The 27429-nt window shown below is 46.7% G+C and overlaps 1 long non-coding RNA gene across 2 annotated transcripts in view; it reads right to left on the bottom strand.

Annotated features, from left to right (window-relative positions):
* Positions 1-4377: 4377 nt before the first annotated feature.
* Positions 4378-27429, bottom strand: part of LOC120505186 — an 88481-nt gene continuing 65429 nt past the window's right edge. The window contains exons 5-6 of one of the 2 annotated variants that reach the window (XR_005628180.1): positions 20431-20918; positions 4378-5632 (exon numbers count right to left, since the gene is read on the bottom strand). This is a non-coding gene — a long non-coding RNA (uncharacterized LOC120505186). The remainder of the gene's footprint in view (positions 5633-20430; positions 20919-27429) is intronic. The other variant, XR_005628179.1, reaches the window with a different exon arrangement.

Raw genomic sequence — 27429 nt, 5'->3', positions numbered from 1 at the left:
ACACCCAAAGCACAGGAGTCCACATCTCAGCCAGATTTCAGGTCTCCAACATAGCTGCTGCAGGGCAACAGACATTGCCAGAGGGAAAGCCAGATATCTTAGACACCTGTCTTGAGATGAGATGGTTCCAAAGCGTTTGTCCTGACAGTTTACACTATGCCCAGTGTTGTGGCAGAACTTCCCTACCCCAAGGAGGGGTGGAAGGTGCTTCCCTTCTTTGAGGGAAGAAGGTGCTGGGGAGTACCAGAGTTCTGAGCATTAAGGCAGAAATACCCAAAAAATCCATCCTGCCTTCACTACAATGCATATTTCACCCTTTCACCCAAGACCTCTTCATAGTAAGCCCAATATTTTAAACTAAACCTGCAATACTAGAGAGACATTTCCTCTAAAATCTGGAAAAGGATATAGAAATTCTAAGGGCTCCTCCTTACCCCAAACCTGCTGATCAAAACTTTCTTCCTGTACATGTGGCAGTCAAGTCAGCTCCTTACCAGCCCTCATCCCAGCTAACCAAATTGCACTCCTCTCACCTGGAGTCAAAGCAAACCCAAGTCATCTGTGGCTTTCCAAGAATTCTTCCTGGCACTTCCCCTCCTTTCTTCAAGTACAGACAGCAGGCAGCGTGTCCCTCTTTAAACGGACAAAGTCACTGCTCCTACTTGCTCTCCAGAGTTGCAGGGTTCCTTTCTGTCTCACAGCTCCATCATGAGCTCACTCTCACATGATCACACATGAGGATCCCATGGACTCTCTCCCTGACACTGCTCCCCAGATGGGTTCACACACACCTCAGACAGAACCTGAATTCTTTGCTCCCAACTACACGTTCTACTACCGTAAATGAGTGTGGGTTGTTTCCCCCCCCCACTGTCCTATTTAATCAGATACCAGCCTACAAGGGCTGATTATATCCTTACTACTAAAGAGTGCGAGCAGATATTCCCAGGATACCAGCCTACAAGGGCTGATTATATCCTTACTACTAAAGATCCCATACACTGCCTTGCTGCAGGATCCCATGGCACACAATTCCCATGGGCTATGCTGCAGTGCTGAGTCGGTCCTCAAGTGTTTGTTAAATCAGGGCTGGCATAAGGCACCATCCATTCCTGTGGTCACAGGAGGCCCATAATAACCAAGGTAGACTTGCTTTGGCCACCCATACTGAAATTTAAATAACAAGCCCAATTTCATCCTCCTTCTGGAACAATTCGAAAGCAACACAGCATGATGAAAGGAGAAGAGAACAGATGGGTTTTGTTGTCTGCATGCTACCATGGCAAACTTTTAATGGAAACTCAACCCCCTCCAAGAACACCCTGACTATGAGATTCATAAATTCTAAGAGCCGAGAGAAACCAGCAAAATTATTTTGTCTGTCCGCCTGCCTAATAAAGACCACAGAATTTCATACAGTGATTTCTGCCCAAAGCCCAGCAATTTGTGGTTCAAACAGAGTATCTCAAGCAGCCCACTGTCCAGCTTTGATGTGAGGATGTCCAATGAGGCGCTAACCACTTCCCATGCTGTCAAAATCTGGCTCTTCTACAGGTTTCTTGCATCTCTTCACCACTGCAAAACTTTTTTAGCCTTCCCAAAGACATTAATACTTTTAAGCACTTTTACCATCTCTTATCAAAAATCTCAAACCACCAAAAAGAAGGAAAACAGAGATTCTAAGACACAAAACACTAAGCAAATACACAGAAAAAGAAGAAAAACAGAGAATCTCTATGTACACTTCTGCTGTGATTAAATGGATGAAATCTGTATTAAAATGCAAGGTCCACTCATTTGCCCACTCCAGATAACACAGTGGAAAAATTATCTGGTACAAAACAAAACCAAAAAATTCCAAATGTACACCTGTGTGACTTGTAGGGAAAGCACATTTGTTTGGTTAGAAAAGTAGTTTTTCCTGCCACTTATAAAGTTTGCCACAGTTTCACAGCAATAAATATTTCCACAGCAGAAACCTTAAGTGGACAGAACAAAATCCACTTCAAAACCAACTCCTGAAAGATCGGCCTAGTAAAAAGGCAGCTCACTGCTGAACATCCCCTTCTGACTTTTTGTCTCCAAAATTATGTGGTTGGTAGCACTGATGGGTGAAGAAAAAATATTTTTTTTCCCAAACCCAAAATGGCAGCAGTCCAGAAGGCTGGAAGACCAAACTTGTCCAAGACGAAAAGTTTGTATATTGAGCACAGAATTAACACAAGCACTTCTTCCTTGTATCTTGTAAGTGGCAACCCTGGTGATTAAGTTCCTCCACCCACAGACCCAAAACAGCCCAGGGAACAGCCCTGAGACTCCCCTGTGACATCAGCCTGTGTTGGAGGATGGGAGGGGGCTTCAGGAACCATCTCCTAAATCCACTCCAGTTCCTGTTCACCATTCCTGTAACCACATTCACATTTAATAAAACCAGGCCAGAAGGTTCATTCCAACAGTGTCTCTTCTATTGCCACTTTCAAAGAGATGCTTTCTCACCCTCTGTCTGCATTTGTGCCCCAGTCAAACTTGGGCTTGGAAAACAAATTCTCAGGATGGATATCTATGGTCCCATGCTTCAGACTCTGCTGGGATGAACCTGGCTCCATTTTCTGCTCTCCCACAGAAGGATTGGTGTCACCTGCAGAACAGGTAAAGGTGCAGCTCCAGCTCATGAAGGTGCTGAGCTGGCTGTGGGCAGTGTGCTGCTAATAAAGGTACTGAGTGTCTGTGTAGGGTGTCTCAGGGAGGCTCAGGCACACATTTAATGGCACTTAATTGTTACAGCCATACCTTCTGTGAGGTGATAGCAGGAACACCTCTGGCTGGGGCTTTCCCAGCTGTCCATGAGGTCCTGCTACTACACCAGACACAGGACTATGGCAACAGGAGCAGTATCCATGTGGAAAAGAGCAGGACATGTAGGCTTATGAATTAGACACTCATCTAACAGGGCAGGTGTACACAAACCATCTAATGTACTATTGCATGTTAAACTTCAGACTGTTTCAAGGCAGAGCAAAGGTGCTCTTCTTTAAGATTACAGGCACCACAACATTGTGCATTGAAATTCTTACATCAATCAAAACTCTCTGTTAATGTGTATGGGTGCAATCTAAGCCTGCACAACCTCTGTGAAACAAAAGTGCACCTGAAGCAGGAACAGCTGGGCCCCATTTCTGTACACACAGACCTGCAGCAATCATCACTAAAGATGCTGTACGGCCACATAACTGCACTGATTGAAAGAATTCAGAATTAACAGTGGTTCAGCTGAAAAGGCATTGCTTCTGAAAAAGCCAAAAGCACTGTTTTTTGAGGTCCTGGGTAACCAACAGTTAAAGCTCTTCTTTCAAATTATCCACCCTGAAGTGATCATAGCAGGTAAAAGTAGTAATCCTCACAGAGCAACAGTGCAGAAGATAGAGTGAAACCCCACAGCCAGTTTAAGTATAAGCCTCACAGTTTCCATTACTGCTACTGTAATGATTTTGCAACTCTTATTTATTTTTCACCATTTCAGCTGCTAGTTTGTGGTAAATATTTGGGGGCAAAAAAAAAAAATAAAAAGAACCTAAAACCCCAGAGACTGCCCATCCTTGACAGGAACAGTCCTGGCATGCCTGGAATGTGTAAAACCACAAAAGAGCCATTTCTGTTCATATTACTCCTTATGAAATCCCCTTTTAAAGAAGTCTCAGCACTGGAGCTTTAGGCACTCAGCAGAGCCCCTATAGGATTGCCTTTTACTTTGAAATGTGACTTATCAGCCAAAGCCCAGGCGGGTTTGGGTATCTGACTGTTGTGCCCTTTGCTTTGAACTCCAGAACCGTTACGTGCACGGCTGCCAAACTGGTCAAGCCATTTTCCTCCCCTCCTTTGTTCCCAGGTTCAGGATAGATAAAAGCTGCACCAGGCTGCTGCCTCACCAATGCTAATTTGACTGTTAATTTTACATTTAAGGGGGAAAAAAATAATAAAACCCAACACCACACACAGTGATTATCACTGTTACCCACACAAAGGCCAGAACAACCACAGCATGATTCAACAGGACCTGGGCTGCAGTGGCTATCTCTGGACACGCACGAGAATGTTCTTTGGCAATGCCGTTCTGCAGCTCTGACACATCCTTTTCTCTTTCTGAGTCTTTTTTTTCACCCTCACAGACTGTTGTAACATCAGCAGGGTGGCAGCCTGGTGACAGCAAGGCTTTGATCAGCCCCATCCACTTATAGGGACACCTGTAGGGCACAGGCTGAGCAGATGCCCAGGGAAGTTGTGGATGCCCAACCCCTGGAAGTGTTCATGGCCAGGTTGGAAGGGGCCTTGAACAACCTGGTCTGATAGAAGGTCTCCTCAACACCACACACAGTGATTATCACTGTTACCCACACAAAGGCCAGAACAACCACAGCATGATTCAACAGGACCTGGGCTGCAGTGGCTATCTCTGGACACGCACGAGAATGTTCTTTGGCAATGCCGTTCTGCAGCTCTGACACATCCTTTTCTCTTTCTGAGTCTTTTTTTTCACCCTCACAGACTGTTGTAACATCAGCAGGGTGGCAGCCTGGTGACAGCAAGGCTTTGATCGGCCCCATCCACTTATAGGGACACCTGTAGGGCACAGGCTGAGCAGATGCCCAGGGAAGTTGTGGATGCCCAACCCCTGGAAGTGTTCAAGGCCAGGCTGGAAGGGGCCCTGAACAACCTGGTCTGATAGAAGGTCTCCCTGCCTATGGCAAGGGAGTTCAACTAGATGATCTTTGCAGTCCCTTCCGACCCAAACCATTCTGTGATTCTGTGTGAGCTTGCTTTGCTGGAGCAATGAGGTGATCAACTCTTGTTACAGCATTAGTGCAGTGCTGCCCACACCATCTCTCAAGGTGCCTCAGGTCAAATCCTGCTCCTGTTTAAGTTACTAGGTAAATTTTTTGCTGTCTTCTTTTTTTTCATTTTTATCTTTTTTTTTTTTTTAATATTTATTTTATTCCTGAGATTTCTGTGATCACCTTTCCAGTAGATCATCACTACAGGCACATGGCAATCTGTAGTGTGAGGCTCATGTCTGGCTTGAACTTAAGAAAGCACCAGATCAATGGAAGATCAAGCTGAAACACAGGGACTGTTAACCCCAATTTCCAGCACTTACTGCCTTTCGTTTGTGCAGACTGACATGGAGCCCTGCAAAATGCAAGCACTGAAGTTCATAAGCAAGAGGTCTGGCAGGACAAACATTAAAGACTGTAAGAAAGCACAGGCAAAGAAGTATCTGGTACAGAACTGAAAAAACAAAAGATAAATGATAAGCAGGAATTCCCCAGTGGGCTGAGTTTATCAGTGTGATTGCTTTCAGGACTTTTTTCTTGTTGTACCACCTTGATTTGCATACAAAGCATCTCTAACAGGAAATAGCATCTGTCCTGGAAAAAAATAAAACAAACAAGAAGGATAAGGATTCTTGCTGCCAAGAGTAAAATGTCTTTTGGCACTATGTGACACGCCAGAAAGCCCCTCTCCTCACAAAAGCAGTGGCATATTGCAGCTCTTCTTCACTCCTTGCTCTGCGTCCCATCCCAGGGGCAGCAGTGCATAATGCAGCTCCTCAGGAGAGCTTCCATACTTAGAAAATCTGAAATTGAAAGAAAAAACAAGCAGGTGAGTTGATTTGCATTCCAGATTCACAATTAACATTGCACTAAATTAGTTTGTAGGAAGTGGAAGAGCAAAAAGGAAAACCGCCAACTTGAAAATGCAAATCTTCACCCTACTACAATCACAAGCCACAGCCAGGATTCCTACAGGCTAGGAAGGCACCAGTAAGAACCCATTTTTCACTACTTTTTCAATGTGGTCACTTCATGAACTTGACAGTGGCTTGTAATATGTGGTTTCAATCCTATACCATATATAGCCAGTTTCATTTCCTGAAAAGAACATGAACGGAAAAGCAGAAAACCTTTAAATTATTGTAAAGGTCTTTCTGTCTTTTTCTTTCTCCTTTTTGTCTTTTATTGCTGCCTTCCCACACTAAAAAAAGACATTTATTAAATTAGTACAACCTTAAAAAATGGATCTTTTCCCAAGGCTCTTGGATCATCGAGAATATAGGTTGCTGTTTTGAAACTCACACACCAACTTGGCAGCACAGCACGGAATCACAGCATTTTGTTTGAGTATGGTACACATACATGGATACACACGATTCCTCTGCACATGGCTCCAGGGGTCGTGGTTCAAGCCCAGCAGTGAGCACAGTGAGGTATCTTCCACAGCCCCGTGCACTGGTATTGCAGGACCTCAGCTGTCCATGGCCACCAGCAGTCACAGCCCCACGGGAAGCAGAGCCGCGAGTAAAATCTGGCTTTCCAGATGAGTAAGTGAGACAGTGGTAGTTATAACACTAAACCTCTCTGCTTTTTTGTGCAGAACTCAGGTCATTGCCTCATCTGTCTGGGCTCTGTGTCTCTCGCTATGGGAGCCCACACCATTAGCAGGGAGAAGAAGACTTTGCCACCCCAGGGCTCCTCTGTGCTTCTCTTCTGTCCTGGCTGTGGATAAACACTCAGGTTTTCCAAGCACAGTTACAGGGGTCCTATTTAACTATCATCTAGGCACAGCCCCATGTCCCATCAGCTCTGTTGCTCCTCAAGGGCTGGGACAGTCATTGGGAACACAGGCCAACTGGACCTTAGGAAAGAAACTGCAGCAAAGACCAACAGCATGCTGGGCTGCAGGAGCAGAAACAGCCAGGAAATCTCAGACCCCATCCTGCATCTTATTTTGGTATGAGAAACACCAGAACAAACTAGAGCAAGTGCAGTGGAGGAGCAGTGGTGACTTGCCCAAAGAGAAGAGGCTGTGGGAGCTGGGCTTGTTCAGCCAGGGCAAGGGATGGCTTTGAGGATGCAGCAGCAGCCCCAGCACCTGCAGGGAGGTCACTGGGAACACAGCCAACTTCACCAAAAGCAGGAGTTGACCAAACAAAGTGATGAACAGCCCGGTCTGATCTCACAGCTGACCCACCCAAGATCCCTTTAAGCCTGTATTATCCCACAGGCCATCTTCAAACTGCCACCAGTGCAAAGGCTTTGGAGGAAAGGGTGGATGATATCCCCAAGTGAAAGAGTTAAAGAAATGACCACATCCAAGACCATGAAGTCCCAGAAGGCACCACTGAGCACTGTGCCCATGTTCCTCTCAGGACACAACAAACCCCAGTCCTGCATGCAGTCCCACAGCAGCCCACATGCAGCTGTTCATCTCAGCTGGGGTGCCAGTGACCAAGGAACCTTTGTCCATGTCCCATCTGCAGCACACACATGTCCATCCTTCTTCCCTGCTTATGCGCATAAATACACACACATAGTTACAGAAAAAGCAGGATTCCCTAAGGCCCATGTCTAGGTAAATCACAAAAGGGCTCTCCATATACTGCCCAAGGCTGCAGCCTCTACTCCACAGGATGGAGATGCCTCAAGAAGCCTTCCCTCTGCCCCAAAAACTGCCCAGCTCTGGTGCAGGATGACCCAGCTACACTGTCAAGAGTATGGCCACATCATCCTCTCCATCCCTTGTGTCAAAAAGGGTGTTGGAAAAATGTCTTCCTTTCAGTCAAAATAGCCTATGTTGCTAAAGGACAGGAAATGTTCACAACTGAGAAGATGAAAAGGAACTTTACCAAGAGTATGGCCACATCATCCTCTCCATCCCTTGTGTCAAAAAGGGTGTTGGAAAAATGTCTTCCTTTCAGTCAAAATAGCCTATGTTGCTAAAGGACAGGAAATGTTCACAAGAAGATGAAAAGGAACTTTATAGATAGCGCTACCAAGTTCCAGCTTTTTAGAAGAACCCATACAAACTACAAGGCAATTGCCACATGTGCTGGGTGGGCAGAAGAGGAGGAGGTAGAAAAGGAGAGGTTCATCTTCTCACCCCAGGTCACCAAGAAAGTCAGTGGAAGAGCCATAAATATACTTCCTCCCCACTATCCCTGAGTTTGGATGCTCCCCATCCTCTTAAGGCATCTGTTTGATAGCCAAGCTGTGCTAGGAGGTAAAGCTCCCCTCCTCATGTTGCACATAGCCACACTTCTCTTTGGAGATCATTGCTTAAGGGATGCCAACTCCCCACCAGAAGTCAGTCCTGACCAAGTATCATCTTTCAAAAATGCAAACTTGCATCTGCATTAAGAAACCTACCCCGTTTCAATAATATGCTCACCAAAGTGTTCTGAGATGTGGTCTTGTCTCACAGGAACTTAGAGGCTCTAAGGGTTTATCCACATGTGAGTTTTTTTGTACTTGGAAGTGAGACCAGCAAGCATTTTTACACCTACCTATTCAAAGAGTTTTATTTTCAGTACAAAGAGGGTATCAGACCACTCAGTTTCAACTTCTGCTGAAATTCCTGTGTGACCCAGGACAGCTCATTTCAAGCAGTTCTGAGTCCTCATGGTGACTTGTGCTAAACTAAATTTCTGTAACTGCACCCATACCTGCATAAATCAGCAAGAAACCACAGCTTCAGTCAAAGTTAGTACAGAAATAAAGACTGAAAAACCCCATCTCCAGCTTCTCATTGATAGGTAAGTTCTTGAAGCCAGAAATACCTTCAGAAACAGCTTCCCTCTCCTCTTTCCACCCTCCCATTCCCTCCAGTCTTTGAGCTAGGCTTCAGGGCAATACTTTGCAACTTTGTTTGCCAAAGGAGAAGGATGCTTTCTGTCTGGGAAGCCGGGAAGACTGTGCTGGAGCACAGCAGACCCCGGGCATGCAATTACCCAGGCAGCAGCAACAATATGTTAATTCACTGGATCACTCTGAAATGAAGCACAGTGCAAGTCCCTGGAAAAAGTGAAAAGGAGCCTGTTAAGGAAACTGTGTGAAGGCCTTGTGCACAGCAGCCCCTTGGAGTCCAGACAAGGATGGACTTTGCACAGACATCATTTTTAGACCTGAACTGGCAGCCAGCACGCCTGCTCTTCCCACCGCAGGGCATCCAACAGGAATGATGGGAACTATGCTCAAGGTTGACAGGGGACATTGGGCAAAATCCTTATTTTTAAAAGCTGCCATGCATCAGCCCCTGCAAGGGACACCTGCAGAGCACTCATCCAGGGCAGATCACAGTCATAATGCCATGCACACTCTGTCTGTGTCCAGAGACTTCTCACACTTCCAGGAGAGCAGTCAGCAGTCTCCTTCTTGGTGTCTGCAGCTGCCAAGCTCACATCCCAAGCTCAGCTCCTCTATTCAGCTGCCCAGAACTCCTTAGGTTACTCCTGTCCTCCAACAACAAACAACAAAGCCAACATAGCAAGGAGTGGAGAAACAGACTGAAATGGACCTTTGGTGAATTTGTTATGAGAAGTCAAAGCCCTCAGAAGGTCTGCATTGACTGGCTACCTCCTGGTGCATCACCCTTCTCCTACTGACTAGGAGTGCTCTCCTCTAACACCCAGACAGAAACTAAGGCCTTGTGACAGCAACATAACAGAAGTAGTCTTGCACTCCTAAATCAGAAGGGATGCCTTGCTGCAGGCAGGAAAACTGGCTTCTCTCCTAGGGAAAAGGGACAGAAGAAGTCACAAAGATCTCTGCTACCTCCCTATGCTGGACACACTGCCCACCTGCATACTATGAATACAGATTCTAGATATCACAGATCTCCTTGAGGAGCAAGCAATGACTTCATCAAAGGCAAGGGCAGCTTTAAACTAGCATAGCCTCTTGTAGAGAACTTTCTGTTGTAATCCATATATAGATTAAACTCACCAAGTGGAAGAGTTGCACACCAAAGCTCTTTCTGCATAAGGCTATTGACCAGTGAACTGATACACTGAAGTCAGAAGCTCATCTGTGCCGACACACTTCTTGAGGAATGAGAGTGTGGCTTCCATGCATAAATACAGCTGTTACCCTGAGGAGCAGGGGGACGCCAGTTTAATGCCAAGAAGTTTAAATTCAGTACTTACATTGCACCAAAACTCCTGGGTTGCTGCAGAAATAGGATGAACAGCAGCAAACATCCAGAGAAAGTCTTCTGCTAGCTTCTGCTATTCACTGGCTCTTTTGGAGACAGTTTTTTGAGTGTAAAACTAAGACAAATCTTGTTTAAAAATGCATCTGTTTTGTACAGATTGAGTTTTGCTCTCCAAGGAGATGGGAAAAGTAAAGCACAAAACTGATCTGCAAAGACAACAGTGCCTAGCCACAAGCTCTGGCCTTTGCAGAACTCTTGATGGCTGTCCCTGAATGGGAGCACTTTGCTGCCAGATGACGTGTCCCAGACGAGATGACTTTCCTGAAAAGCACTAACACGCGGTTAAAAGCTCAGTTCAGACAAGCAGCGAAACAAGTCTGTTTTCTGGTTTTTGAGCTGAATATTCAACACTTTCCATGTTTGCTCTCTCACAGGTTATCTAGGCTGCACAATCAGCAAAACTGCAAAAACACTTGCTGGGGCTCAGCTACCAGGCAGTCTGTAATGGAGCTGTTCTGGAGGAAAACAGAAGTGTTATTGTGCTCACGGCTGTCCCAATACAATTAGTCATATGTGATGGAGAGATACGCATCCTCACAGAGCTCTTACTGCCTTGTCAACAGATGAAGTCAAAATGAAAACATCCTAACTATCAACAACCAACCTGAAAGTTGAATCTGAACTCTGAAAGCAGCCTCAATGCTACAAAGAGATTTCTTCTCTGCAGAAGAAGACAGCTGAATTCCTTCCATCTGTCCTCTTTTTTTTTCTTCCCATGTAATTTCTTGACACTGCTCAATGAAATAACATTTCTTCTTTCATGTCCCCACTCAAGAAACCCTTCTCTCCTTAATCTGAGTGATGTTGTATGGCCAGGAGAAGAAGGCACACTTGAGACAAGAAGAGAAGAAAGCCTGAGCTTGGGTGGTGGACATCCCAGTTGTCTTCTCTCTGTGACCTCACACAACTTCCCCAATGCTGCTTTATCTCATTTCCCCACTGAAATAGCAAGTCCTCACCATATTGGGTGACTGCCCGGCCTGGTGTTACCAATCCGGGCTAAATTCTGACAATAATCAGAGAAGGCTGATGGCATGCCTAAGCTTCCCTTACAAGCCAGCATCTCATTTGGTCACACAGACATGTGACTGACATGTCAGCATCTCATTCAGCACAACCCAGACCATGGTTTTGTGCAGCACTTCTATACTTGTGCACTTCACAAATATTTCTGTCAGTGCCTTTGTGCTCCAAAGATCTTGGCAAACACCCCCTATCACAACAGCACCACTTCTGTGCTGGAAGCTTAGGAGATCCACGTTCTCTCTTCACCACTTAACAGACGTGGTTTGACAGGACATATTCTTGCATCTACACTAATGAGAGATGGAGAAGACTGTCAAACAAATGCCTGGAGTTTGGCTCATGGCACCAGGGGCAGAACATCAGAATGCCACTCAGTTGTTGGGACTTCTCCAGCTGGAATGTCACCCATCCAGGATGCACCATGCTGATCTCCAAGGGATCCTGTGGTCACTGCAGAAAGGACTCTGGATCTACACATGTATTGCACGATGGCAGACCTGGGAGCAGATACCCAGCAGTTCCTCTTGATAACCATTACAGAATTCATTTGGAAACAAATTTCTCTTTCAGAAGCCTCTTTCCCAGCACTGACAAATCTTTCAAGATGCAATTTGTACTGCCAGGGCTCCAGCTAGGTGGGAGTATGCTCTGCTCCACACTGAGGGTGGCCAGCAAGGCAAGGAGCCATTCAGTGGCTCCCCATCCATGTCAGAGCCCATAACAGGAAACAAATCCTCCAGATTCAGGTGATTCCCGGGCCGAATTTCAAACAAACTCACACATCCACGCTCACACCAAAGAGCAGACACACATCAAGACCGAAGAGTGGTAGGTTGCCATGGCAGTGTGCATGGGTGATTTTATCACCCTTATCAGCTGCAACAGCATTTAGGCCCATTATCAGAGAACACTGGTATTTTTTTAAGGGTGCACTAGATGAGAGAAGCTGAAAATCAGCGTCAGCCAGAGGATAGAAGTCAGCACACAAAGCAGGAACCCTCGCTTTGAGCAATCTGCCTCCCAAGGGCACACAGAGATTTATCCAGCCCCGGGATTGTACTGGAGATGACGGGCAATGCTGGGCTGGTGAGCTCTCCCCTGCACAGAGGGATGCACAACCCTCCAGGAGCATGGCAACAGCAAGAGGAGGGCAGTCGCCTGTGCTCTCCATGGAGCTGAGGGAAGTAGGTCAATCCTTCTGCTTTGCTGAGCCTTTTGGCAGGTCGGTGCCACGCTGCCGTCGCCGCTCGCAGCTCGTCACTTGTGCTGCGTGACAGCCACATCGTTCAGAAGTTAACAAATTCAATACATCTAATTAAATCAACCTTGGCATCCATTCAAAACTCATCTCATGGCTTTTATTTTTTTTTCTGCCTTTTTATTCCCTACTGTTGGTAGTAAAGAGACCCAGCGAGGTGAGATGCAAGAGAAGGTTGCTAAGGAGCAAAGCAGTTTTTATCTCTTTCTTTCTCTCAGTTTTTTATCTCTTCCTTATCTCAATTTTTACTTCCATGCTGCTCTCCTGTCACAGAATCATTAAGGTTGAAAAACATCTCCAGGATCATCAAGTTGTTGCAAAGATGCTTTGTTTTCCTCGAGGGAATGAAACAAATCCACATGGCATCATTCCTTATGCCTCTTTCCTCTTCCCCTGCCCCAGACAAAATTACCTTTTCTATCTCCTTGTAGGCTTTGCAAACAGAATCCAACACACCCTGGGAATCCTTTGGCTCTGCTGCTGACACTTGCCATGCTGAACGTGGACTTGGCAAGCAAGCCAAGCTGGCATAGCTGGCAAAGGGCAGGCACATCAAAGTGTGACCTGCAGCCTGGGGTCCAGACCTGGGCTGGGTTGGACACACAGCAAAGTGGGAGCACATCTTCCACCACCAGACTGAGCAAAGCCAGAAAGCAGCACGGAGACCACTGGAAATGGCTCATGCCAGCCAGGGTCACCTCCAGCTGCTCTCCCATGCAGTTCCTGACTTACACCATATGCCAGCACTGCTTGGTAGATGTGGTCATGAACATGAGATCACACTGGAGAAGCCATCCAACACAGGCTTGTGGATGGCTACAGAGCTCTAGACAAAGACCACAGCATGAGGAGCTGCCATGTGCACGCCATCCTCAGTGACATCAGGACACACTGGTGAGCTGCTCACACCAGTCCTCTTCCAGACTGACACGGACACTGGGATCATCCTGTCCAATCTCTCATGTCCTACATCAGATCCTTCCTCTTCCACCAAATCTTCTACTTCTGCCATGTCCTCCCTGCTCTGTGACCATCACCTGGAAGTCAGGATGTAACACAACCTGCTGTCTTTCTGTGCTGTGACTAACAGATGCCAACAAAACTGCCATTCTCATTTGCAGGAATTTAGTTAAAGACATTTGGATCATCCGAGAACACTCTTCTGGCTTGGTAACTTAGGAGAAAGTTTATTGGTTTCCCATATTCTTCATGCTTTCTATAGCCTTTCTGGCCTGGGGAACCAGGACTAGGGAAAATGCCAGGTGTCACCAGACCAAGCCTATGCAGTTTCTTTTAACCAAGCATTGTTTCCTCCATAGATTGATATGAAAGATCTCTCTGTCAAAGAGGGAAGTGTTTTGTATCTGTATGGTGGCGTTATGCAAAGAAATTAATCTGCAGTCTGTTCCCTGCTATCACCTCAAAGCCATACTTGTCCTGCCTGCTCAAAATGCGGCTGTTTACCTTCCATGTCTGCACTATTTCCTCTCCTTTAATCCATTCTCCTTCAAAATAGTTCCTAAAGTACTCAAAACAATTCTGGGTAGCTCTTCCTCCAGACTCCTGAAATGACACTGTGCTGTGGTGCTGCTTTGCTGGCAAGCAGAAATCAGTATGTTGGAAAAGCTCTGGCTCCCAGCACTTCAGCTGCCACAGCTGGGTGCTGTTTTCCTGGCAGGAAAGGACATTTAATGCAAAACCTACTGCTTATCCCTTCCTCAGGACTATGCAAATAGTCTTAAAAGCACTTTGACCTTGAAATCAGTATGTTGGAAAAGCTCTGGCTCCCAGCACTTCAGCTGCCACAGTGGGTGCTGTTTTCCTGGCAGGAAAGGACTTTTAATGCAAAACCTACTGCTTACCCCTTCCTCAGGACTATGAAAATAGTCTTAAAAGCACTTTGACCTCCTCTGATATGAAAAACACCAGAAGAGTATAAAACATTCCTCTCCTCCATGGCAGAGGATGCCACATGGTCTCTTCATGAAAGCAGGAAGTCTTTCTCTACAAGAAAGCTGCCCTCCTCACACAGGAAAGGTGATGTGTGATGCTCTGCCAGGCTCAGGATGAACAGTCCCCTCACCCCCTTGTTGCCTTTTGCATGTTCCATGCATGCCCCAGGCTGCACACTAGCAGAGGAGTACTGGGCTGGAGGAAAATAGTGGCAGTAGAGGATGCCAATTTGGAGCAATTGCCTTGGCTGCTGTGAAACAGTACATCTTCCCCAACAGCCTACCTCCCATCTTCCCTCACTGTCTGTGAGAGTCTCTCCCATGTGCTGACTACATGCTCTGTGAAAAATACATTTACATTTCTATTTACATTTCCTTCAAACTGATCAGACTTGAGCAGGGCAGTTATGTGACCTCATACAACAGATGCCTTCCCCGGCCATGCCAGTCACATCAGGTGCTGTGTGAATGCAGAGGAAGGGCCAGCCTTGGAGGAGATCCAGATGACCCCAAGAGAAGCCAGGAAGAGCAAAAGCCAACAGTTTCAAGCAGTGGTTGCTCATGCTGCCCAATTAATTAGTCACTCACCTTTGCAGAGTACAAGTCAGTGAGAGATTCTGCTGGGTTTAAGAGGGGTGGGTGATGGGAGCTGCTCTGACTTTCTAACACAGAAGGAAAATGGGATAACCACTAAGCGCAGAGCAAACACCATGGTCTATGGGGTTTTGGTCTCTTTGCAGTGGGTTTTGCAACTGGCTTTCTTCAAAGGATGAAGAAGTGTAAGAAAGTCCCATCTCTGTGCTGCACATTACTGCTCCAATCAGTAAGGATACAATTTACAGTGATGTGGTTTGGACTGCTGAAACACATCAGGTTCTACAACACAGACCTAGGAGCTGCTGGAGCACAGACAGGAGAGCAGTGATTTGCACTTCCAGGGTGAGAATGAAACCAGAAGCTGCCTTTGATACTCATACACATAGAGCATGTTAGTAAGTGCGAGTGGAACAGTGTCCTTAGAGGAAGAGCCATCAGCTCAGCATCATCTTTGCACTCAATTTTTCATGTTTTCTCTTGAATGAACTTCTGAGGGAAGAAGTCCAAAAAGATAAATTAATTCTAATGCATTTGCTCTTTTGCAACATTTAGGTACAAGCAGTAGGACAGGTGAACAATCCACATGCCCTTGGAACAAACACCATCAGCTTGGGAGCTTCACCATCCCTTTAGCAGCAACTTCTCTTTCTTGCATTTTCTCCTCTCCCAGTCTAAATGGTGGGTCCGAGAAAAATTACTAGCAGAGATAGGAAAAAATGATCCAGAGGACCAATGCTACCAGTGTTCCCAAATCCAGTGCACTCTTTCATGTCTTCCAGGTAACACAAAGCAACTAATATCAGCCTGCTTCAGCGCTGGCCTAGGTCTCACCACGGCTGCTTCCAACTCCATCCCAGCCAGGACCAGTCTGAAGGACTCCCTCCCTTCCCCTCTTCCTAAAAAGGATCCTCATCGTCCCCTTGAGCTCAGCCAAACCAAACTCCAAAAGCACTGAGACGAGCGAGCAGCACAGGGCAGTGCGAGTGCTCAGCCAGCCCAAGGCAGAAGGCTGAGACATTTCACACCACTGCTGCCAATGTCTCCACTGCAGGCAGGAACACTGCGGGGCCACGACAGGAAATTGGGTCTTAATCACCATCTCACTTTTCATTCCCCACTTCAGTTCTGCTATTTTAGCAGCTGCTGCGAGCTGGCTCCGCACTTTCAGATGAGCAGCCGTTGGGGCACAGGGTTTAGCTTGAGTGTTTTCACTCAGTTGAGGCTGCAAATCCAAACGCAAAGAGAAAAATGAAGATGGGGGAGGTTCAGGGTAGTGATCTGGTAGCAGTGAAGACTTTAAGACACAACACCAAACAAGCACCAGTCTCTTGCACAGGCTGCCAGTGCCTGGAACAGGCAGCCAGGCTGGTGAGGCCAGACGGGCAGGACACCGGCACTGTGCAGACTGACGGACTGGGCTTGCTGCCCACTTAGGACAGCTGTGTGACATGGTCCAATGCAGATGTGTCTCCAGGTGCTTCCCCTCCTCCTTGTTCACAGTACACCTGTAGATCTGCTGCAGTAGTAGGGTCAGCTGGAGCAGCTCCCTGCTCAAGCTTTGCAGCAGCCAGGGAGAACCCCCTTTGCAGGGGGGAAATCTGCTGTCACCATAACCAGTGCAGATGGTAGACCCAGCCCCATACACCTGCACCTGGGATCAACTAAAGGGGAGAAGCTGCTGGGAGCTGGAAAAAGACACAGCCAGAGCTCAATGGCACAACCATCCCTGTGGAACAGTGTAAAAATGCTCACCAAGTGCCCATCAGCCCATGCTCACGTGGCCTGTGGACCTCCAGAAGGCAAATGTTAAAATTATGAAATCCTTGAGCCAAGACAGAAAGCAACCTTTGCCACAAAACTAATTGAATCTTTGAGGAAAAGCACAGTATTTAGTGTCCCTGTACTGCCTCAAACAACACTATTCCTGAAAAATTCCACACTACTCTTGTGCCATGCCCTCAAGTCCTACTTTGCCTTCCCATCACATCCACAGGTCACAGATGCAGTGGGTGCACAGACTGTGAGTGACTCCGCCACTGCCAAATTGCAGTGACCTACAGGAGTTTTCCCTTCTCCAAGCTGGCCTTGATCTGACCACCACCTTCTTCAGAAAAGGATGGGAAGTCAGACTTGCTGCAAGAAGGACCCACTAAACTTGCTTTTAACACTCCCCCTCTCCCCCCAGACAGCCCGGGGCATGAGCACTGCTACAGCAGGTGTAGGACTCATCTCACTCACCCTAGAGCCATCTGAAATATTGTATCTAGCCAGAGTGAGCTGGCTGGGGCACGCCACATCTCATCAAAGAAAGGTGTTTGCAGCCTTGGCACCTGCATCCAAACAAGTCGGCACAGGGTGTTTTTGCAGGTGATGAAGAATCTGCCACACAGCTAAGGAGGATGAAGGTGCAATTTGTCCCATTCATCAGGGCTCCATCACACCTTAAACCCTATGGACAATGTTTACTACATTGCCCCTGGCTGCAGCATAAACCAAAAGCTGCACTGCTGACCTGCATGGGGGGGTGATGACTCCCACCTTGCCAACCAGTCAAGTGCAAAAAAGCAGACACTTCCAGAGGGCAAACTGCTCTCAAAGCCTACTTCAGTACCTGACATGTCACTGCCTCCACCTCAGTGCACTTCCAGCCCTTAATCCCCGCACTGCCCCAGTAAGGGGAGGCAGAATAGATATTCTCCATTTCAGGTTCCCACCTGGTGCTCCAGTTCTCCCAGTAAGCCAAGATGGGTTTGTGCTCATAGAGAACAAGGGATAAGGTGCAGATGCACATTAGCTCATCCTCAGCCCTGCCTCGGTGGGTAGCAGCTTTTGGCAACCAGGTAAGTTGGGAACTAGGAGCAGCAAGAACTCAAACAGCTCCACAGGGATTCATTTCACATGAGGATGGTTATCAGAGCGTGCAGATGAGCAGTACCTTCAGCACAGCTGTATTAACACATCTCAGTAAAACTCCCTGAGACTCCAAGACAGAAAATGCCACATGGGCAGCTAATTTCCACCTAATAGCACATTTTCCTCCGGCAGAAGTTATAGACTGCAAGTGCTTCATGAGCCATTTGTAGGAACATTTGTAGGCACTACTGAGGAACTCAGAAACTTAATTATCTCTTTTAAAATGACCTGTGTGATTTAAAAACCTATTTGGACTTCAGGTGCCCTGGGATCTGTAATCCCTGATCTAGTTGCTTAGCTGGCATGATCTTGAAGTTACTATACAGGCCATTCACATTGCTATAAACTGTTCTACCAACTCACCAAACCCTCAAACATGCCCCCAAATCCACCATCCCAAACTGACAGTGAGAAACAGAACCGCAACAACAACTTCCTTATCCTTATCCACTACCTGCCTGAGCTTCCCAAATAATGGCTAGAGTACAAATCCCCTCTACTGGGGTCAGCAAACTTTCAGCATGAACAAATGCCCAAACATCTTTAGTCATTAAAAATATATATATTTAGGGAAGTTATTATGCTTCTCGGAAACTTTTTGCAATACTATTACCAAGGCTCACCAGCAGTTTTTAGAGCCCAGTGGCAGTTCACAGCTTGAACCAAAAGACACACCACACGCAAACCCTCTTACTAATAATGGCCTGAAGGGCTGGAAAGCCCCTGTGCCTGTCTCAGTCGTGCTGCACTGAGGTGACATGCCTGGGTGCTCGATTTGAATATGTATAGCTGAGACTACCCACGGGGGAAGCACAGATCCTGCCTCTGAGCTGCCGTCCTGACCCCAGTGATGCAAGGTGAATGGGGCAGAGACAAGTGTTCTCATTTCTCTACCCCAAAAATATTTCCACCAAGTGATGGTTAAGAGCATTCATCAGAATTGTGGGGCTTTTTTAGACATGTCAGTGTGGGATGACATGGCCAAAGTGGAAGAACCTGCTGATAAAATTCCTGATGCCCTGGCCCTTGCATTCACTAACTGATGCTACACAATCCCCAAATGCCAAAATCCCATCCTTTCTACCAAGAGCAACATCAGATTATCACTCAAAAAAATTTTAGTCTTGAGGTAGTTTCATAGCATGTGAACATCTTTGATGCAGAGCCTAAACAGAGGAGGCCTTAAAGGCATTTTCTACTCTACAAGGCAGGGACCTAACTGAGACTATGTTACAAGCCATCATGCAGGGGTTTCTGCTAGCTAGATGCAATAAGTTTTGGGGTATGCAGAGCCTAAACAGAGGAGGCCTTAAAGGCATTTTCTACTCTACAAGGCAGGGACCTAACTGAGACTCCTAAGGGAGGACACATCATGCAGGGGTTTCTGCTAGCCAGATGCAATAAGTTTTGGGGGGTTTTTTTATTTTACACATGATCAGGACCCAGTCCTTTACTCCAAAGGTCTGTTTCAGCCTGAAGAACACAAGTTCCAATGAATGTAGCAAAGTATCAAAATCACAGAACCGCAAAGGTCTGTTTCAGCCTGAAGAACACAAGTTCCAATGAATGTAGCAGAACCACCAAATGGGCTGGGTTGTAAGGGACCTTCAAGGATGATCTAGTCCAACCCCCTTGCTATGGGCAGGGACATCTCTCACTAGATCAGGATGATTAGAGCTCTGCCCAGCCTAACCTTGAAAACTTCCAGGGATGGAAGTGTTCCACAGGGAGCATCTACAGTTTCTCTGGGTAACCTGTTCCAGTGTCTCACCACCCTTACAGTAAATGCTGAGATCCAAATCACGCTGCTGGCACACAGCACAGATTCTCAAGCCAGATTTTTCTTCCTGGCTCTGGTTCATGTGTGCTGAGAAATCAGGTGCAGCACCTGACATGCCTCCACTGCCCCACTGGAAGGCCCTGTCCCAGGCTCCTGCTGATGAAAGGGACACACTGCTCAAGGCACAGATCCTCAGTCATGGCCCAGGACCTTCATGGAAACCAAACATCCTTGGCAGTTTAAGGATGGTGCGAACCACAGGTGATGCCCAAGAGCGTGGTACATGTGGAGTCCCAGCCATCCCCAGTGACACCACCCACACACAGGCAGGTACATCAGGCAGAGCCCATGTGCTGCCATCACTGTCAGCTTGGCCTTCGCTGCAATGCACCCTTGAAAAATTTCTTCTTTTAACTCCAAATTTCCCTCATTGCTGTACGGCCCTTTGCACCCATCCAAGCCAAAGCCACTTCAGTCCCCTGCCATCCCATGTGGGTTAACACCTCCCCAGCAGCTCCTGCCATCCTGTACGTATCTCCCCCATCTTCACAGCTCAGCTCCTTCTGCATCTCCCCCAAGAGCAGGCTCCTTTCTACTGCTCATCTCTTCTTAAATCTGTTGCTCACAGAGCTTTGAGGCCAGTGGTTTTGGAAGCAGAGAGAGGTTCAGACACATGCTCTCAAGTAGCCTGCAAATTTGTCCCTGAACGCAGTAATTTCATAGCCTCTCATGGAGCTGAGTACATTGGGTACAACTCTCACTTGCCATTGAGTCAACAGGGTTTTTTTTGCACTTTACTACAGCCAGTATTTTTCCCTTAATGATTCAAAAGTAACATGCTGCAACAGCAGCTGCCTTACCTGTTTCTACACCTTCTGGTTTGTTCTGCTGAAGAAGGGGTACGATGGCTCTGGAAAAACACAAGCAAAACAAAAAAAAACCCCAAAGTATCGAGAGAAAGTCACTAATGGCATCTATTAAAAAGACAAATATTGCATGTTGTGGAGAACAGCTATAAAAGCTGCAGCCTTTCAACACTAGCTTTCATTTCAAGGTGACATGAGCTGCCCCATACCCTGTACCCCCTGAGGGAAGCAAAACTTCCCCTCCCTGTGAACCCTTTAGATGAACAAACCAAGGAGCAAAGGTGCCAGAGACCCAATGCACGTTCACAGAAAAGCACGGATAGTGAAATTAAGGTTCCTGGCTCTTGGCATCACACTACAGCTGTTATAAAACAGGATATCCATCTCAGCAGCACAACTATCAATACTCCAGCATGAGTCATCTGCAATACTTATCTAATGGTGAGTAAGCTGCTCCTGTCAGTCATACTTTCCAGATAAATCTGTGAAGAAAACAAGAAGGAAGAAAAAAACCCTATCAGAACATGTTATCAGAGAAATAAAATGTAGGGCATGATATCTGGTCAGCAAGACAGCACCCAAAGTGGCAGAGGGAAAGGTAGTTTGGGGGTCACTGGATGAAACTTGCACACCAGGAGCTCCAAGACAAACATTAGGGTCCATATGAGTGAAGTACTACTAAATCAATCACAATGTGACCCTTCCTGCTGGTGGATGCCTCAGCCAACACCCACGCAGGGGCTGTGCATGACACTGCTTTTGGGGCTGGGACTCCAACGTACAGACCTGTCAGCCTGGGGGTTTGTGCTCATCACTTCCCTGCTTGGCAGTGAGTGATTATCCAAGGGAGGACACAGTGCTCAGGAAGAGTTGCTTGGGGTCAGGGTCTTTAACATCCCCAACAGCAGAGAAACCCCAGCCCGGCCATGCACTGGGTGCAAAACAATCCTAAACACTGGGGATGCTTCCCCACCTCCCCCTATTTTGACTAAAGGACAACAACTAATTGCAAATAATTTAGTGGTGAAAATAATTCCTAAACACTGGGGATGCTTCCCCACCTCCCCCTATTTTGACTAAAGGACAATTGCAAATAATTTAGTGGTGAAAATAAAAACAGGAAAAGATAAAGACACTTCCTTTCAAGTCTGTTTGAGGAAATCAACCCTGAATGACCACACAGGGTCATTTGCACCCAGCCATATGCAACCTTTGTGTTCGCTGCCTGCCTGAGTCTTGCAGCCTCTGGTGAGCCACGGGAGCTGAGGCCAAGCCTCAGAGAACTTTCTCACAGAGAAATCGCTGCTGGGGAGGTGGAGGAAATACCCCAAGGGTCTCCCAAGGGGGTATGGGTGTCTCACAGAGATTTCAGAGGGGAGCTGGGGAGCAGGGCCTGTGAGGGGAGAAAATTCCAAACACGTCCCCAACCTCACATGCCAGAAAGTGAGAGAAAACCCCATGTATGAATCACTCTGTGCTGATATCTCAGAGCCACTAAAGTGTTTCACACAGGCTGCCGTGCAGCCTCCTGCCAGAACAGAGGAGCCCATTTGCTGTTCTTGCAGCCCACCTGTGAGGCTTTTTGGGCAAGGGGATCCCAGGGTGGGCAAAATGCTTCTGTCAGCTTGCCTGCAAGTGGGGAGAGGCACAAGGGCATGGCTGTGTGAACCAACACAGATCCACCAAACCCCAAGACCTCCACACCCAAGACTGAAGCCTGACATGGCCACCTTAATCTCCTCCTACCTGGAAGGGACTGGAAAATAAGAGCTCTTGTCATGGCTACTATTTCATAGAATCACAAAATGGTTGGAAGTTGACCTTAAAGATCATCTTGTCCAAATCAACTGCCACGGGCAGGGACAGTTTCCAGGCACAGTAGACCAGGTTGCTTAAAGCCTCATTTAACCTGGTCTTAAACACTTCCAGGCATGGGTATCTACAGCTTCTGTGGACAAACTGTTACATCATCTCACCACCCTCATTTAAAAAAAAAATTCTTCCTCATGTCCAAACCAAACCTAGCCTCTTTCAGTATGAAGCTACTGCCCCTTGTCCTATCACTCCATGTCCTCATTAAAAGTCCCCCTTCAGAACTCTTATAGCCCCTTCAGGTGGTTCTAAGGTCTCCCCAGAGCCTTCTCTTCTCTGGGCTGAACAACCTCAGCTCTCTCAGCCTTTCCTCAAAGGTGAGATGCTCCAGCCCTCTGATCATCTCCATGGCCTCCTCTGGACCTGCTAAAAAGGTCCACGCTCCTCTCAGACTGGGGACCCACTGCTGAGCATTTCACACTGCAGCTCAGCACTGCTCAGGGTGACCTCTGTTTTCCCTGCCTGCCCTGGGGACAAAGGCCTTGTCAGACAAGTGCAGGAACTGACACAATCAAGAACAAGCTAGACTGTGTTTGTTTCCTCTGGGTTAAATTTTGTTAAAGTCAGTGTTTCAGTGCTGCAAAATCCTGTGCACCCAGGCACCAACAGCAGGGATGGGATCGGTTTGAAAGGCAAAAGACAGTGGAACCAGCCCCTGTGGCATGGGCACACTCAGCCCACGTGAGAAGGGCCACATAAGCACATCCCCACACTGTCATTCTCAGCACTTCATTTTACCGGCCTCAGAATAAAACTGATTCCTTCACCAGAGCACAAGCTCTGTATGGGGCCAGCCATTTAGAAATAAAACCAGGCCAACTTAGTCTCTCCTGAAACCTCAGACTTATTTTCATATACATATTTTTCTTCCCTTTTTTTTTTTTAATAGCATTGAGAAGGGCCTGCCTTGAACACGAACTCAATAAGCACCCACCTCAGGCAAATACATAATCCTGCCCAGAAACAAACCAACACTTTAGTCCCTTTTATTAAAAACCTTCCCCCAAAATTAGAACACTTATTTTTATTTTCAGCCTAATAACCACCATAACAGGTGAGACCCACTTGCTCCTGAAGCATCAGCATCCTTCTGTCTCAGCAGGTCATCCATCTCCTCCCTGATACACCTGTACTGGGCTGAACAAGCAACCTCCTGCTCCAGGCTTTCCCATTCCAGGTCTTCCTGTCCACCACTTCCCATGTGAATTTATCTGAAGAACGTGAGAACTGGACCCAGTAAGCATTCTCGGGAAGGCCACTTGCCTCTGAACCCTCCTGTTTTCCTAGGTTCTCCTCTGAGACCTTCCTACTAGCATTTTTTGATTTTGGTTTGGGGCTTTGTCTGGTGTTTTTTATTTCAGTTATGCTGTATGGTCAAAACTGCCTTTAAAATGTCTAAACATGCATTATATATGAAATTAATATGCAGGGAAGAGGGGGGGAAACTGTCCTATCTTCCTGCCAAGATGCAAATAAAGTGCTGAGTAGGAAGTGAACTGGCCACAGATGTAATCTAGCCCTGTTGGTGCTTTAGAGCACGTGTGATACAATATTAGACCCAAATTAGGAGATTCTTACAAATGAAAAGACCATTTTGCCCGTTCAGTTTTTGGTGAAAAAAAAAAAAGAAGAAAAAAATAAGAGAGGTCTATTTGCTCTAATACAGCATTTAGCCTAGCTGGTTTTGCAGGAATAAAAAGAACAAAATCAATAATAACCTATATAGCAACCTATCACAGTTCTGCACATTTCTATCGGTAAATAAATGTAGCTGTATTACAAGGATTGCCCATCTGTATTACGGTACAACGGCAAACAAATGTGCACTGCTAGCTTTGGACCAAGGCTCTGGAATTTACAGAAGCAAGGAAAAATCAACAGGGGCTTTGCCTGAATAAAGACCTCTGGTTTAAGCACACATGGCTTGTGCCAGTGTTCAGTGAACCAGCTTGGCCTGCATGTGTGTGTGCACAGTTAAAGATAACCATCTCGATATATTTATATCAAAGAGGGAGAGCAAAAAAACCCTCACATGCAAAACATGGTGACGTTCTCACAGATCTTGCAGATCTGGAGGCAACCGAGCCGCGCTGTCACAAGAGGTCACAGCTCTCGAGTTAATAACCCTCTGACATGGGTTTTCTGAAAGGGGAGCTCATTTGGCTGCCCCTACAGCTGCTGTTGTACACAAAGCTGGTGCAAAAGTCACATAGCAAGCATGCAGTGATTCAGCTCATTTTCTGCATGCTGGAAAACATTTTTTGGTTCCTTATTTTGGGCTCGAAAGTTTGGAGATGGATTCTTGAAAGAAAATGTGTGAAAACAGTCTGTTCCTCCTAACTAGTAGTGTGTCTGTTTGCTTAGGTAGCTTTGAGCTGGTACTGGTGAAGCAATTGTGTTTTCAATGGAGCAAAATTGCAGTCACTGGTGGAATTCAAGAGAACTGCAGCTCAACTCAACTGCAACTCATCATCTCCTCTGCAGTCATCTGCTGGATTTGCATCTCGTTTGGTCACTCAGCTCCATGCAGCTGCTGCAAGTGCACCTCCCAATCCCTACAGTAATTAGTAATTCTCTTGGGGTATAAATATAGCTGTCACCTAAGACGTCTGCAGCCATTAATTAAATTTCCTGCTCTAGGTACTGCGTACCTCTCTTCGAAAGCAGCAGCCTTGACTCAGCACACGCCGGAGAGAGGGAGAGACCAGACCGTGCTGCTTCACTTTCTTGAAAGGTCAGCAAGGGAACGCCCCGGAAACCCTGAGTAGCAACACCTCATCCTTAACCCAAGTACAGGAGCTGTATTTAGGCAGCTGACTGATCACAAGAGCTACAAGGACACGTGTCTGCTCAGCAGCAACCAACTGGAAATGCGGATGCCTTTCATTAGCCGCCCTTGTATTTAGCTTGGCTCAGAAAAGCGCGCTGCTCCGCTGGTGGGTCCTGCAGCGTATGGAAGAGCAGTTATTAGTGAAGCTAATTACAAACAACGTGGCTACTTAGAGGGCTAAAAATAGCGTGGTGTATTAATAGATGGAGTGAAAACTGGGACACGGAAGATGATTTTGATCTTGAGCGCAGCAGCATCCTGTGTGATCTCGGGTAATTCTCTTCATCTCTGTGTTTTGTTTTCACAGTTTACAAAGCAGGCAGGAAAGCCTCTTCTCAGAAAGGCTGAGAGGTTGAATTCCTCAGCATCCAGGAACACTGAGAGGTCCTCCCTTGTATCTCCACACAAGTGGAAACCATTCCTGTGTCAGCCACACTGGCTCCGTGACAATAATTTTACACCATTTATGTGACAACTCAGGTGACAGTTCCCAGAAAGCTGTAACATTTACCTTAAATACCTGAGTTCACTTGTCACTGATCAAAGGAATGCGGCCTTTGGAAATGGTTTCCAGTTGACCTGGGGCTGCTGGAGCAGAGCAGCAAGTGAAGCCCTTGGTGCTCACCACTGATCTGCAGACAGGAAGATCATTGCAAAGGGGGAAGCATCTGACTCACTTATTCCATGCCAACTTTAGGCAATTTAAAAATCATATGATTTGCATCCACCTAATGACCAGAATCACAAAGACTTGCAATGACACCATAAACCCCTCTGCCTCCCTACCAGACAAGCTCAGTCTCAGCCCAGCACCTGAGAGCACACACATGAGAAATCAAGCTCTCCCCTCCCCCAGTCTGCAGCCCCTCAGTCAATCTAATAACAAAAGCAAACAAGACCCTTACTACCCTTCCAGGGTGGACAAATACCACTGCTGTGCTGGAGAACATCTCCTGAACAGCAGGAGACCACACCATCAGAAGGAAAGGACACCAGGAGGCACAGCTTGTATTCCAAATCCCTCATGTCCCAGAGAAGCTCCAATGCCACCTGGCCAGGCTTGCAGGCACCACACAGACTCCATCTCCCCAGCTTCCAGGCTGTCTTTGAAACTTCACAGTGCAACCCCTGGTACATACAAGCAAAGCTGTATTTGAGGGGATCAATGCCCTGCTCCAGGATGCCAAATTAACCCCTCTACATCAATCCCTCTGATAGAGCTGTTTCCATGAAGAATAAAAACAAAAGGTCTTGAATAATGATGCAAATGTTGTTATAGGAGATCTGTGTGACTCCTAATAACTATAATGCAACATACCTTAGTGAGTAAGAAAGGGAGTGGAAAATTAACGTGCATTTGCAGAGGGATTAATCTATTTATTTAAAACAGAGGGCATGCCTGTGAAACGAGACAATCCAATCCCATGGTCAGTGACAGTTCTACCTTTGCACTGATGTAGAAGAGATAAGACTCTGCCCTTGAGTGTTTTGTTACCTTCTGCTCAGGAGTTCAAGATGATTAAAAAAAAAAACCCAACAAAGCAAACCAAAAACCCTGCAAGAAAACATAAAAGCCACAAACCATACCAGTTTCAATACAAACAAACAGGAATGTTTTCTTTAGCCTTTTCTACCATGGAAGGAGTGAGATAAGTGGACCTTTCATATGAGTGTTGTGAAAACAGCTGCAGGAAGATAACAAAAATTGAAATATATGTCAGATGCAACTGTCAGCTACTGGCATCTCAGGCTGCAAGTGTTCCCACACTTAATCTCCAAGATGAGCAAACAAAAACATAAAACACCGTTCCCAAAAATCAGCATCTCTCAGCTGCACAACTGGCTCCTGACCAGGAGGGGTGGTGGCACCCCATGAGTGGAGGTTGAGCCCCAGAGGCAGAGTGCCAAGCAGGAAGAGGAAGGATGGAGAGGGGAAGGAAGAGACACAGGAAGGAGGTGCAGTCTCCTTCCTCTCATGATACCAAATTTCTCAAGGCTTCCACCACCCTTTGTGTTTTCCAGTGCACATAAATTCCTCTACCACCCTCAAGAGCAGCAGCTCAATGGAACTCAAAGATGCTTTAAGAGCCAAGCATGGCCCAATGCAGCCAGAGCTCCCCACTGAGCAGCCCAGGGAGAAGACCTAGCCCAAGGCTGAGGTGCCAGAACTTCACCAGAGCTTCCAGCTCCAGATTTACCATGTCGTAACCCTCCTTGGGTTTGGGTGAGGTGTTTTATCTTCCACAGAACTCCACAGAAGAAGGAAGGATGACTCACTTTTCTGCATTTTG

Source organism: Passer montanus, unplaced genomic scaffold (genome assembly GCF_014805655.1).
Source record: "Passer montanus isolate IOZ18808 unplaced genomic scaffold, ASM1480565v1 scaffold33, whole genome shotgun sequence".
Taxonomy (NCBI): domain Eukaryota; kingdom Metazoa; phylum Chordata; class Aves; order Passeriformes; family Passeridae; genus Passer; species Passer montanus.
The sequence above is the reverse complement of the archived record's forward strand: the minus strand, read 5'-3'. Positions and strand labels throughout refer to the sequence as shown.